This window comes from Coregonus lavaretus, assembly GCF_964263955.1.
Source record: "Coregonus lavaretus genome assembly, chromosome: 3".
Classification (NCBI taxonomy): domain Eukaryota; kingdom Metazoa; phylum Chordata; class Actinopteri; order Salmoniformes; family Salmonidae; genus Coregonus; species Coregonus lavaretus.
Window position 1 is genome coordinate 30,261,517 of NC_139990.1, and position 15,478 is coordinate 30,276,994.

Consider the following 15,478-nt stretch of genomic DNA (forward strand, 5'->3'; position numbering starts at 1 on the left):
CTCCCCACGAATTAAACAAACCAACTATAGCTAAACTGTTTTCTCTAGTATACCTAGACCTTCCTAGACTTGACCAGTAGCATTTTGTGTATTTTCCTTGTTCTTCTGAGTTTTTTGTTAATCGCCATGGTGTGCGTTGTCTTTTACGCAACAGTGCATGAATTGTATTTTACGCACACAACTCTAAAACATTAACCCTTTACGCACTTCCATTGTATACATCCCTGTGCGTTATTTTTCATGTTGCCCCTATACACTGACGTGATCATGTTGTGTGTGTATATATATATGTTTTGTATATAGTTTATTTTTCTGACATGTGACATTTACTTGCCCCACCTCTATTTCTAGAGACACGTCACCTTCCGTCTACAATGCTGCCTGTGGAAGACTAGTAGTCGAAATGCGTTACAGTTGTGCGTCCTGATGTACAATGCTGACTGCTCCTATGTATTATTTTGTAAATATATTCAGTTAGTAGTTCACTAAAGTTTAATGCAACGTACTGGCCGCCTACTCGTCTTCTTTCTTCGTCCAGGGGAAGCCCACAGTGCTGCAATCCCAGTTCAGGCTGACCTACACCATGATTCTCAACCTGCTGCGTGTGGAGGCCCTCCGAGTCACCGACATGATGATGAGGAGTTTCTCTGAGAGCCACAGAGACACACAGGTACTGTACTACATAACCCACAAGCACTTGGGACAAAAGACTAGAGATAATGCATGACACGACCTATGAGGACTACCAGTTTTAAAAATGTGACTACATTTAAAAAACCAGAGCTCCTTTATCAAAGGCCCATTCAGCTTTTGATACAGTTGAAGTCGGAAGTTGACATACACATAGGTTGGAGTCATTAAAACTCATTTTTCAACCACTCCACAAATGTCTTGTTAACAAACTATAGTTTTGACAAGTCGGTTAGGACATCTACTTTGTGCATGACACAAGTAATTGTTCCAACAATTGTTTACAGACAGATTATTTCACTTATAATTCACTGTATCACAATTCCAGTGGGTCAGATGTTTACATACACTAAGTTGACTGTGCCTTTAAACAGCTTGGAAAATTCCAGAAAATGATGTCATGGCTTTAGAAGCTTCTGATAGGCTAATTGACATAATTTGAGTCAATTGGAGGTGTACCTGTGGATGTATTTCAAGGCCTACCTTCAAACTCAGTGCCTCTTTGCTTGACATCATGGGAAAATCAAAAGAAATCAGCCAAGACCTCAGAAAAGAAATTGTAGACCTCCACAAGTCTGGTTTATCCTTGGGAGCAATTTCCAAACGCCTGAAGGTACATCGTTCATCTGTACAAACAATAGTACGCAAGTATAAACACCATGGGACCACGCAGCCGCCATACAGCTCAGGAAGGAGACGCGTTCTGTCCCTAGAGATTAACGTACTTTGGTGCGAAAAGTGCAAATCAATCCCAGAACAACAGCAAAGGACCTTGTGAAGATGCTGGAGGAAACAGGTACAAAAGTATCTATATCCACAGTAAAATGAGTCCTATATCGACATAACCTGAAAGGCCGCTCAGCAAGGAAGAAGCCACTACTCCAAAACCGCCATAAAAAAAGACAGACTACGGTTTGCAACTGCACATGGGGACAAAGATCGTACTTTTTGGAGAAATGTCCTCTGGTCTGATGAAACAAAAATAGAACTGTTTGGCCATAATGACCATCGTTATGTTTGGAGGAAAAAGGGGGTGGCTTGCAAGTCGAAGAACACCATTCCAACCGTGAAGCACAGGGGTGGCAGCATCATGCTGTGGGGGTGCTTTGCTGCAGGAGGGACTGGTGCACTTCACAAAATAGATGGCATCATGAGGAAGGAAAATGATGTGGATATATTGAAGCAACATCTCAAGACATCAGTCAGGAAGTTAAAGCTTGGTCGCAAATGGGTCTTCCAAATGGACAATGACCCCAAGCATACTTCCAAAGTTGTGGCAAAATGGCTTAAGGACAACAAAGTCAAGGTATTGGAGTGGCCATCACAAAGCCCTGACCTCAATCCTATCGAAAATGTGTGGGCAGAACTGAAAAAGCGTGTGCGAGCAAGGAGGCCTACAAACCTGACTCAGTTACACCAGCTCTGTCAGGAGGAATGGGCCAAAATTCACCCAACTTATTGTGGGAAGCTTATGGAAGGCTACCCGACACGTTTGACCCAAGTTAAACAATTTAAAGGCAATGCTACCAAATACTAATTGAATGTATGTAAACTTCTGACCCACTGGGAATGTGATGAAAGAAATAAAAGCTTAAATAAATCATTCTCTCTACTATTATTCTGACATTTCACATTCTTAAAATAAAGTGGTGATCCTAACTGACCTAAGACAGGGAATTTTTACTAGGATTAAATGTCAGGAATTGTGAAAAATAAATGTATTTGGCTATTTGTTGTCACATTTATTTATGCTTATTGAGGATCTACATTCATCTATATGATTTTCCTACATAAAGTCTCTCTCTCCAACCTGCGTTTGTATGTATTTGTGTGTGTATATCGGAGGAGTTGGGTAAAAAAAGCAGAAGACACATTTCCAGCTCATATGAACTAATAAAAGTATATATTGTCTTGTCCTCTTTCTCCTCTCTTTCTCTCAGGCCCATGAGCAGCAGATAGGTCAGTTGAAACAGACTCTGTCCTCTCTCCCGCTTCTGGACATGGAGGGTCAGCTGTCTGACCTACTGCCATACTACTACACTGTCACTGAGCTACGCATCACCGCTGAGGCGCTGCAGGTACACGCACAACATAGTATAGAGGCACACACACACACACAAAGACACAGATGTGCCCACAGACAGACACTCACGTATGTATAACACACACACTGTCTCAGAACACTCAAGCTCAAACCACATCACAAAACAACTCAAGATAATTGATTGTGCAAAAGTGTCATCATCTGAAAAAATATACAACATCACTATTATTAGCTAATTGTCCATCTCTCATCTGTCAGTGTGAAGTTCTGGGGTCCGTGAATGGGTTGAAGGCTCTCTCCGTGGGACGGGTGGTAGTGGTCAACAACAAACAGCACTTCAACGCCCTCGGAGTCCTACAGGTGTGTGTGTGTCTGTGTGTGTGTGGACTGCAACTTGTTTTAGGTGACAAAGACATTTCTCACTTCTCCTCTCATCCTTCCATTCTTTAATTTCTCTCCCAGGTGTCCAGCGACTCAGTGAATCGTACGTTTACTGCTCTCATCATCTGTGAGAAAGGCAACGAAGAGGGAGGAGGGGACAGCCCCAACGCCAGTGCCTTCCCCCAACTCTACAACACTGCCCTCTTTATACCTGAGGGTCAGTTCATGCACATACAGTCATGGCCAAAATTGTTGGCACCCCTGAAATTTTTCCAGAAAATGAAGTATTTCTCACAGAAAAGTATTGAAATTACACATGTTTTGCTATGCACATGTTTATTTCCTGTGTGTATTGGAATAACACAAAAAAAAACAGGAAAAAAGCAAATTTGACATAATTTCACACAAAACTAAAAAAATGGGCCGGACAAAGTTATTGGCACCCTTTCAAAATTGTGGATAAATAAGTTTGTTCCAAGCATGTGATGCTCCTTTAAACTCACCTGGGGCAAGTAACAGGTGTGGGCAATCTAAAAATCACACCTGAAAGCAGATAAAAAGGAGAGAAGTTGACTCAGTCTTTGCATTGTGTTTCTGTGTGTGCCACACTAAGCATGGAGAACAGAAAGAGGAAAAGAGAACTGTCTGAGGACTTGAGAACCAAAATTGTGGAAAAATATCAACAATCTCAAGGTTACAAGTCCATCTCCAGAGATCTAGATGTTCCTTTGTCCACAGTGCGCAACATGATCAAGAAGTTTGCAACCCATGGCACTGTAGCTAATCTCCCTGGACGTGGACGGAAGAGAAAAATTGATGAAAGGTTGCAACGCAGGATAGTCCGGATGGTGGATAAGCAGCCCCAAACAAGTTCCAAAGAAATTCAAGCTGTCCTGCAGGCTCAGGGTGCATCAGTGTCAGCGCGAACTATACGTCGAAATTTGAATGAAATGAAACGCTATGGCAGGAGACCCAGGAGGACCCCACTGCTGACACAGAGACATAAAAAAGCAAGACTACAGTTTGCCAAAATGTACATGAGTAAGCCAAATTCCTTCTGGGAGAACGTCTTATGGACAGATGAGACCAAGATAGAGCTTTTTGGTAAAGCACATCGTTCTACTGTTTACCGAAAATGTAATGAAGCCTTCAAAGAAAAGAACACAGTACCTACAGTCAAATATGGTGGAGGTTCAAAGATGTTTTGGGGTTGTTTTGCTGCCTCTGGCACTGGGTGCCTTGACTGTGTGCAAGGCATCATGAAATCTGAGGATTACCAAAGGATTTTGGGTCGCAATGTAGGGCCCAGTGTCAGAAAGCTGGGTTTGCGTCCGAGATCATGGGTCTTCCAGCAGGACAATGACCCCAAACATACTTCAAAAAGCACCCAGAAATGGATGGCAACAAAGCGCTGGAGAGTTCTGAAGTGGCCAGCAATGAGTCCAGATCTTAATCCCATTGAACACCTGTGGAGAGATCTTAAAATTGCTGTTGGGAAAAGGCACCCATCCAATATGAGAGACCTGGAGCAGTTTGCAAAAGAAGAGTGGTCCAAAATTCCGGGTGAGAGGTGTAAGAAGCTTATTGATGGTTATAGGAAGCGACTGATTTCAGTTATTTTTTCCAAAGGGTGTGCAACTAAATATTAAGTTAAGGGTGCCAATCATTTTGTCCGGCCCATTTTTTGAGTTTTGTGTGAAATTATGTCAAATTTGCTTTTTTCCTGTTTTTTTTGTGTTATTCCAATACACACAAAGGAAATAAACATGTGCATAGCAAAACATGTGTAATTTCAATACTTTTCTGTGAGAAATACTTCATTTTCTGGAAAAATTTCAGGGGTGCCAACAATTTTGGCCATGACTGTATATATTCATGCACACACACACTGATTGATGCTCAACCTCTCCCTATTAGAGACATACACATTTACCAATAAAGACTCACCATACACACGCACACAGCTGTCTAAACACACACACACACACAGCTAATTGAACACACACACACACACACACACACACACAGCTACTTGAACACACACACATGCTAACACTAACTAACAAGCTCACATAAGCTTAAACTGAATAACCAATAACGATTGTGTACGTTCTATATGATCCGCTGATAGGTCCCTGCAGTCACACGGTCCAGAAGCTGAAGCTACAGGACGTGTCAGCCATCACAGTCAAGACCCTGAAGGTGATCCCTGACCAAATTATTGACAACTATAACAAGAGGCAGCAGCCGCGCTTCAGGTGTGTGTGTGTGACACTGTGTGTGTGTGTGTGTGTGTGTGCATTCATGCATTATCATGTAGCGTATACAGTATGTTTCAGCCTTTTTGCATATTATGGCTCCATGTTTATCTATGCAAATGAGGGGTTACATCTGTGATGTCATCATGACCACTCAACAGTGTCTATCCATCTGCCTTCCTTTTTTGAATAGCACTCTACATATCATTGAATGCACAGAAATAAAGAGCCACCACTCTTGAGTCTATTTTCATCTTTCTCTCCTTCCTTCCCCTTCCATCCTTTCTCCCTCCCTCCATTTCTCACAGGCTTGATCCTCCGGGCCAAGCCATCTCCACGGCATCCCAGGAGCTCCTGCGATTGGCGGAGGCCAACCCAGGCGGGGTGGTGACCCTTGACGCGGTGAACGACCTCCAGCTGAAGAGTGTGGATGTGGTGGAGGGCACCATGAGGCTGCACGTTCTGCAGGACAGCCTCAAAGACTTCAACTGCATCCACTCACCCACCTTCTCAGAACAGGTGTGTGTGCGCGTGTGTTTATGTGTGTGTGTGTGTGTCACTTCCAAACACTGACCTGATATTGCCATAATGATGTTGGAGCACTCGTATAATGAACAGAGACCGGTCTGACAGACTGACTGTCTCCACACACCTGCGTCCTCCTCGGTCTTCCTCTCTTTCCCTCTGTCTTTTCCACTTCATTCTCCCTTTCCAGCAGTGCTGATATAGGATCCGTTACTGTCTTTTCGATCATAATGAATTAAATTACATGGACAGGGTGGACCTGATCCTAGATCAGCACTCCTACTCTGAGACTCTTTATGAATACACGCCCTGGACTCTTTTTATTCTTCTTTCTAATAGTAATTAGTCAGACTGTAATTTCTTTGGGCCTGCACCATTGTTTCCATTATCCGGTAATAGCCAGCTTTTGGTCGCTATTATTTTTTAAAGCTGCTAAATAGAATTTAGCCTATTCATTGATTGAAATACAAGTCGATGTAGGTCGAGAGCTCAAACAGCTGTTTGTTGCTGCTGGAGTGAAACATGTGCTTTAATAAGCCCAATCATTAAGTGACAATACTAAAGGCAATCACGTAAACATTTTAAAAAAAAAAGACTGTTAATTGAAGCGCGCTTCGCATTCGCCATTCAAGTTCATAGGCAACTAGGCAGGCTTCAGCACGTCACACCACTTTGCATTGAGCTGGAGGCAGTATGCATTTTGAAAACATATACTTAATTGTTTGAAACCTAAATGTTTTACTACATATAGGCATGTCTTACCTTGCTTCAAAGTAGCCTAGCCAAAACCCAACCAAACTTGCAGGCAATTATTTTATAAAGACCTCCAAAGGCCATTGAAACCAGTAGCCTTTTTCTCCCATTGGTTTTTTAAAACAACTTTCTTTCATTGTCCAGTAGCCAAAAGCACAAGCCTAGTTATATTAGCAACCCATGTCAGTTGTTGCATACTTAAATTTCCACTCTTGCAAAATTTCTAACGGAAATGTTCATCTCTGTCACATGAAACATCTCACAATGGTGTTTTCCCCCTAGTTGCATTAAGGAACTAACTTTACAACTAACACACTGTGCATAGCCTACTGCCTTGTGCTCATTGCTGCGTTCATAATGTTAAGAAATAATAGTTTGTCAACATTTTATGCTAAAAGTTCTGATCTGTTGCATGAGCCTCATTGCTTTTTAAAGTTTTTTGGAGGTACAGTGCTTTGCAAAAGTATTCATCCCCCTTCGCGTTTTTCCTATTCTGTTGCATTACAACTTGTAATTTAAATGGATTTTTATTTGGATTTCATGTTATGGGCACACACAAAATAGTACAAATTGGTGAAGTGAAATGAAAAAAATAACTTCTTTCAAAAAATTCTACAAAATAAATAACGAAAAAGTGGTGCGTGCATATGTATTCACCCCCTTTGCTATGAAGCCCCTAAATAAGATCTGGTGCAACCCCAATTACCTTCAGAAGTCACATAATTAGTTAAATAAAGTCCACCTGTGTGCAATCTAAGTGTCACATGATCTGTCACATGATCTCAGTATATATACACCTGTTCTGAAAGGCCCCAGAGTCTGCAACACCACTAAGCAAGGGGCACCACCAAGCAAGCGGCACCATGAAGACCAAGGAGCTCTCCAAACAGGTCAGGGACAAAGTTGTGGAGAAGTACAGATCAGGGTTGGATTATAAAAAAATATCAGAAACTTTGAACATTCCACGGAGCACCATTAAATCCATTATTAAAAAATGGAAAGAATATGGCACCACAACAAACCTGCCAAGAGGCGGCCGCCCACCAAAGCTCACGGACCAGGCAAGGAGGGCATTAATCAGAGAGAGAGGCAACAAAGAGACCGAAGATAACCCTGAAGGAGCTGCAAAGCTCCACAGCGGAGGTTGGAGTATCTGTCCATAGGACCACTTTAAGCCGTACACTCCACAGAGCTGGGCTTTACGGAAGAGTGGACAGAAAAAAGCCATTGCTTAAATTAAGAAATAAGCAAACACGTTTGGAGTTCGCAAAAAGGCATGTGGGAGACTCCCCAAACATATGGAAGAAGGTACTCTGGTCAGATGAGACTAAAATAGAGCTTTTGGTGGCTGCATCATGCTGTGGGGATGTTTGTCATCGGCAGGGACTGGGAAACTGGTCAGAATTGAAGGAATTATGGATGGCGCTAAATACAGGGAAATTCTTGAGGGAAACCTGTTTCAGTCTTCCAGAGATTTGAGACTGGGACAGAGGTTCACCTTCCAGCAGGACAATGACCCTAAGCATACTGCTAAAGCAACACTCGAGTGGTTTAAGGGGAAACATTTAAATGTCTTGGAATGGCCTAGTCAAATCCCAGACCTCAATCCAATTGAGAATCTGTGGTATGACTTAAAGATTGCTGTACACCAGTGGAACCCATCCAACTTGAAGGAGCTGCAGCAGTTTTGCCTTGAAGAATGGGCAAAAATCCCAGTGGCTAGATGTGCCAAGCTTATAGAGACATACCCCAAGAGACTTGCAGCTGTAATTGCTGCAAAAAGTGGCTCTACAAAGTATTGACTTTGAGGGGGTGAATAGTTATGCACGCTCAAGTTTTCTGTTTTTTTGTCTTCTTTCTTGTTTGTTTCACAAAAATGCATCTTCAAAGTGGTAGGCATGTTGTGTAAATCAAATGATACAAACCCCCTAAAAATCAATTTTAATTCCAGGTTGTAAGGCAACAAAATAGGAAAAATGACTAGGGGGGTGAATACTTTCGCAAGCCACTGTAGCCTAGGCCTACTGGTTATATTAATTTAGGATCTATCGTCCCACAACTGTCCCAGAGTCTGTTTGGAAAAGGCTTTCTTTCTCGCACAGAACGACAAGCTGACCAATAGAATATGTCAACTTTTCTACTATGGGGGATAGTAGATTGACATAGTCTAGTGATTTTGCTGTTCGTTACTCATCTTGTGGCTGAGGAAAAGTAAATGTGGGCAGTTATTCTAACATAGGCGGCGTGTGGTTTTAAGTTTGGTGAAGCTAATATTCACCATTAAAATGCACTTATATAATAAAGCATTCCTCGCATTTGCAGACTTACAGTACCAGTCAAACGTTTGGACACACCTACTCATTCAAGGGTTTTTCTTTATTTTTTTACTATTTTCTACATTGAGAATAGTAACTATGAAATAACACATATGGAATCGTGTAGTAACAAAGAAAGTGTTAAACAAATCAAAATATATTTTATATTTGAGATTCTTCAAATAGCCACCCTTTGCCTTGATGACAGCTTTGCACACTCTTGGCATTCTCTCAACCAACTTCATCTGGAATGCTTTTCCAACAATCTTGAAGGAGTTCCCACATATGCTGAGCATTTGTTGGCCGCTTTTCCTTCACTCTGCCGTCCGACTCATCCCAAACCATCTCAATTGGGTTGAGGTTGGGGGATTGTGGAGGCCAGGCCATCTAATGCAGCACTCCATCACTCTCCTTCTTGGTAAAATAGCCCTTACACAGCCTGGAGGTGTGTTGGGTCATTGTCCTGTTGAAAAACAAATGATAGTCCCATTAAGCCCAAACCAAACGTATCGCTGCAGAATGCTGTGGTAGCCACGCTGGTTAAGTGTGCCTTGAATTCTAAATAAATCACAGACAGTGTCACCAGGATAGGCACCCCCACACCATAACACCTCCTCCATGCTTTACGGTGGGAACTACACATGCGGAGATCATCCGTTCACCCACACCGCGTCTCACAAAGACACGGCGGTTGGAACCAAGAATCTCCAATTTGGACTCTAGACCAAAGGACACATTTCCACTGGTCTAATGTCCATTGCTTGGGTTTCTTGGCCCAAGCAGGTCTCTTCTTATTATTGGTGTCCTTTGGTAGTGGTTTCTTTGCAGCAATTCGACCATGAAGGCCTGATCCACACAGTCCCCTCTGAACAGCTGATGTTGAGATGTATCTGTGACTTGAGCTCTGTGAAGCATTTATTTGGGCTGCAATTTCTGAGGCTGGTAACTCCAATGAACTTATCCTCTACAGCAGAGGTAACTCTGGGTCTTCCATTCCTGTGGCGGTCCTCATGAGAGCCAGTTTCATCATAGCGCTTGATGGTTTTTGCGACTGCACTTGAAGAAACTTTCAAAGTTCTTGATATTTTCCGTATTGACTGACCTTCATGTCTTAAAGTAATGCTTGACTGTCGTTTCTCTTTGCTTATTTGAGCTGTTCTTTCCATAATATGGACTTGGTCTTTTACCAAATAGGGCTATCTTCTGTATACCCCCACTACCTTGTCACAACACAACTGATTGGCTCAAACGCATTAAGGAAAGAAATTCCACAAATTAACCTTTAAGAAGGCACACCTATTAATTGAAATGCATTCCAGGTGACTACCTCATGAAGCTGGTTGAGAGAATGCCAAGAGTGTGCAAACTGTCATCAAGGCAAAGGGTGGCTATTTGAAGAATCTCAAATATAACAAATATTTTGATTTGTTTAACACTTCTTTGGTTACTACATGATTCCATATGTGTTATTTCATAGTTTTGATGTCTTCACTATTATTCTACAATGTAGAAAATAGTAGAAAAACCCTTGAATGAGTAGGTGTGTCCAAACGTTTGACTGGTAGTGTATGTAAGAAAGCCTACTATTCCTAATGTGATGATTAGATTGGATAGTCATAATTTAGTCTAATAATATAAGTAAATTACTGTTCACAAAAAAATACTGTTCAATGCAGCGCGTAGTTGCATAGAGTAGGCCTAGGCTATATCAGATAGCCTACATTTCTTCTCCTTTCTTTGCACAGGAAAATGTTGGCCTTTTATAAACACATTTCATGCAACTCTACTACACTTTATATAACTGGAGACATTAGCAGAATCTTTTTTAATACAACAAAAATTACAGGAGAGGTTGAGAGTAGAAGAAGTTCAGGAGAAAGAACAAACAAAATGTAATTACTGTAAAATTGACTGTGTCCATAAAATGTAGATAGTGGGTATGGGCTGGAAGTAGAGGCCTAGGCGTTGTTGTTCACTAGTTCGTGGGGAAAGGGTGGCGGGTTGGTAAGTAATAAAGGGGAATATATATATTTTTAAAAAGGATATGTACAGTGGGGAAAAAAAGTATTTAGTCAGCAACCAATTGTGCAAGTTCTCCCACTTAAAAAGATGAGAGAGGCCTGTAATTTTCATCATAGGTACAAATCAACTATGACAGACAAAATGAGAAAAAAAAATCCAGAAATTCACATTGTAGGATTTTTTATGAATTTATTTGCAAATTATGGTGGAAAATAAGTATTTGGTCAATAACAAAAGTTTCTCAATACTTTGTTATATACCCTTTGTTGGCAATGACACAGGTCAAATGTTTTCTGTAAGTCTTCACAAGGTTTTCACACACTGTTGCTGGTATTTTGGCCCATTCCTCCATGCAGATCTCCTCTAGAGCAGTGATGTTTTGGGGCTGTCGCTGGGCAACACAGACTTTCAACTCCCTCCAAAGATTTTCTATGGCATTGAGATCTGGAGACTGGCTAAGCCACTCCAGGACCTTGAAATGCTTCTTACGAAGCCACTCCTTCGTTGCCCGGGCGGTGTGTTTGGGATCATTGTCATGCTGAAAGACCCAACCACGTTTCATCTTCAATGCCCTTGCTGATGGAAGGAGGTTTTCACTCAAAATCTCACGATACATGGCCCCATTCATTCTTTCTTTTACACGGATCAGTCGTCCTGGTCCCTTTGCAGAAAAACAGCCCCAAAGCATGATGTTTCCACCCCCATGCTTCACAGTAGGTATGGTGTTCTTTGGATGCAACTCGGCATTCTTTGTCCTCCAAACACGACGAGTTGAGTTTTTACCAAAAAGTTATCTTTTGGTTTCATCTGACCATATGACATTCTCCCAATCCTCTTCTGGATCATCCAAATGCACTCTAGCAAACTTCAGACGGGGCCTGGACATGTACTGGCTTAAGCAGCGGGACACGTCTTGCACTGCAGGATTTGAGTCCCTGGCGGCGTAGTATGTTACTGATGGTAGGCTTTGTTACTTTGGTCCCAGCTCTCTGCAGGTCATTCACTAGGTCCCCCCGTGTGGTTCTGGGATTTTTGCTCACTGTTCTTGTGATCATTTTGACCCCACGGGGTGAGATCTTGCGTGGAGCCCCAGATCGAGGGAGATTATCAGTGGTCTTGTATGTCTTCCATTTCCTAATAATTGCTCCCACAGTTGATTTCTTCAAACCAAGCTGCTTACCTATTGCAGATTCAGTCTTCCCAGCCTGGTGCAGGTCTACAATTTTGTTTCTTGTGTCCTTTGACAGCTCTTTGGTCTTGGCCATAGTGGAGTTTGGAGTGTGACTGTTTGAGGTTGTGGACAGGTGTCTTTTATACTGATAACAAGTTCAAACAGGTGCCATTAATACAGGTAACGAGTGGAGGACAGAGGAGCCTCTTAAAGAAGAAGTTACAGGTCTGTGAGAGCCAGATATCTTGCTTGTTTGTAGGTGACCAAATACTTATTTTCCACCATAATTTGCAAATAAATTCATTAAAAATCCTACAATGTGATTTTCTGGAATTGTTTTTCTCAATTTGTCTGTCATAGTTGACGTGTACCTATGATGAAAATTACAGGCCTCTCTCATCTTTTTAAGTGGGAGAACTTGCACAATTGGTGGCTGACTAAATACTTTTTTTCCCCACTGTATGTGTATGTATGTATGTATGTATGTACAGTGAGGGAAAGTATTTGATCCCCTGCTGATTTTGTACGTTTGCCCACTGACAAAGACATGATCAGTCTATAATTTTTATGGTAGGTTTATTTGAACAGTGAGAGACTGAATAACAACAAAAAAATCCAGAAAAACACATGTCAAAAATGTTATAAATTGATTTGCAATTTAATGAGGGAAATAAGTATTTGACCCCTCTGCAAAACATGACTTAGTACTTGGTGGCAAAACCCTTGTTGGCAATCACGGAGGTCAGACGTTTCTCGTAGTTGGCCACCAGGTTTGCACACATCTCAGGAGGGATTTTGTTCCACTCCTCTTTGCAGATCTTCTCCAAGTCATTAAGGTTTCGAGGCTGACATTTGGCAACTCGAACCTTCAGCTCCCTCCACAGATTTTCTATAGGATTAAGGTCTGGAGACTGGCTAGGCCACTCCAGGACCTTAATGTGCTTCTTCTTGAGCCACTCCTTTGTTGCCTTGGCCTTGTGTTTTGGGTCATTGTCATGCTGGAATACCCATCCACGACCCATTTTCAATGCCCTGGCTGAGGGAAGGAGGTTCTCACCCAAGATTTGACGGTACATGGCCCTGTCCATCGTCCCTTTGATGCAGTGAAGTTGTCCTGTCCCCTTAGCAGAAAAACACCCCCAAAGCATAACGTTTCCACCTCTATGTTTGACGGTGGGGATGGTGTTCTTGGGGTCATAGGCAGCATTCCTCCTCCTCCAAACATGGCGAGTTGAGTTGATGCCAAAGAGATCGATTTTGGTCTCATCTGACCACAACACTTTCACCCAGTTCTCCTCTGAATCATTCAGATGTTCATTGGCAAACTTCAGACGGCCCTGTATATGTGCTTTCATGAGTCCTTCACGGCGTAGTGTGTTACCAATTGTTTTTTTGGTGACTATGGTCCCAGCTGCCTTGAGATCATTGACAAGATCCTCCCGTGTAGTTCTGGGCTGATTCCTCACCGTTCTCATGATCATTGCAACTCCACGAGGTGAGATCTTGCATGGAGCCCCAGGCCGAGGGAGATTGACAGTTATTTTGTGTTTCTTCCATTTGCGAATAATCGCACCAACTGTTGTCACCTTCTCACCAAGCTGCTTGGCGATGGTCTTGTAGCCCATTCCAGCCTTGTGTAGGTCTACAATCTTGTCCCTGACATCCCTGGAGAGCTCTTTGGTCTTGACCATGGTGGAGAGTTTGGAATCTGATTGATTGCTTCTGTGGACAGGTGTCTTTTATACAGGTAACAAGCTGAGATTAGGAGCACTCCCTTTAAAAGTGTGCTCCTAATATCAGCTCATTACCTGTATAAAAGACACCTGGGAGTCAGAAATCTTTCTGATTGAGAGGGGGTCAAATACTTATTTCCCTCATTAAAATGCAAATCAATTTATAAATTTTTTGACATGCGTTTTTCTGGATTTTTTAATTGTTATTCTGTCTCTCACTGTTCAAATAAACCTACCATTAAATTATAGACTGTTAATTTCTTTGTCAGTGGGCAAACGTACAAAATCAGCAGGGGATCAAATACTTTTTTTCCTCACTGTATGTGTGTGTGTATGTGTGTATATGTATGTGTATGTATGAATATATATATATATATATATACACTGCTCAAAAAAATTAAGGGAACACTTAAACAACACAATGTAACTCCAAGTCAATCACACTTCTGTGAAATCAAACTGTCCACTTAGGAAGCAACACTGATTGACAATAAATGTCACATGCTGTTGTGCAAATGGAATAGACAACAGGTGGAAATTATAGGCAATTAGCAAGACACCCCCAATAAAGGACTGGTTTTGAAGTTGGTGACCACAGACCACTTCTCAGTTCCTATGCTTCCTGGCTGATGTTTTGGTCACTTTTGAATGCTGCCGGTGCTTTCACTCTAGTGGTAGCATGAGACGGAGTCTACAACCCACACAAGTGGCTCAGATAGTGCAGCTCATCCTGGATGGCACATCCAATGCGAGCTGTGGCAAGAAGGTTTGCTGTGTCTGTCAGCGTAGTGTCCAGAGCATGGAGGCGCTACCAGGAGACAGGCCAGTACATCAGGAGACGTGGAGGAGGCCGTAGGAGGGCAACAACCCAGCAGCAGGACTGCTACCTCCACCTTTGTGCAAGGAGGAGCAGGAGGAGCACTGCCAGAGCCCTGCAAAATGACCTCCAGCAGGCCACAAATGTGCATGTGTCTGCTCAAACGGTCAGAAACAGACTCCATGAGGGTGGTATGAGGGCCCGACGTCCACAGGTGGGGGTTGTGCTTACAGCCAAACACTGTGCAGGACGTTTGGCATTTGCCAGAGAACACCAATATTGGCAAATTCGGCACTGGCGCCCTGTGCTCTTCACAGATGAAAGCAGGTTCACACTGAGCACGTGACAGACGTGACAGAGTCTGGAGACGCCGTGGAGAACGTTCTGCTGCCTGCAACATCCTCCAGCATGACCGGTTTGGCGGTGGGTCAGTCATGGTGTGGGGTGGCATTTCTTTGGGGGGCCGCACAGCCCTCCATGTGCTCGCCAGAGGTAGCCTGACTGCCATTAGGTACCGAGATGAGATCCTCAGACCCCTTGTGAGACCATATGCTGGTGCGGTTGGCCCTGGGTTCCTCCTAATGCAAGACAATGCTAGACCTCATGTGGCTGGAGTGTGTCAGCAGTTCCTGCAAGAGGAAGGCATTGATGCTATGGACTGGCCCGCCCGTTCCCCAGACCTGAATCCAATTGAGCACATCTGGGACATCATGTCTCGCTCCATCCACCAACGCCACGTTGCACCACAGACTGTCCAGGAGTTGGCGGA

The 15,478-nt window shown here is 42.8% G+C and overlaps 1 pseudogene across 1 annotated transcript in view; it reads left to right on the top strand.

Moving 5' to 3' along the window:
* LOC311107049 (superkiller complex protein 2-like) overlaps nucleotides 1-15,478 on the top strand; it is a 59,152-nt pseudogene that overhangs the window by 25,383 nt on the left and 18,291 nt on the right. Inside the window, exons 20-25 of the transcript XR_014615261.1 lie at nucleotides 539-670; nucleotides 2,631-2,768; nucleotides 2,993-3,094; nucleotides 3,197-3,332; nucleotides 5,247-5,373; nucleotides 5,682-5,892. The product of XR_014615261.1 is annotated as a superkiller complex protein 2-like (transcript). The remainder of the gene's footprint in view (nucleotides 1-538; nucleotides 671-2,630; nucleotides 2,769-2,992; nucleotides 3,095-3,196; nucleotides 3,333-5,246; nucleotides 5,374-5,681; nucleotides 5,893-15,478) is intronic.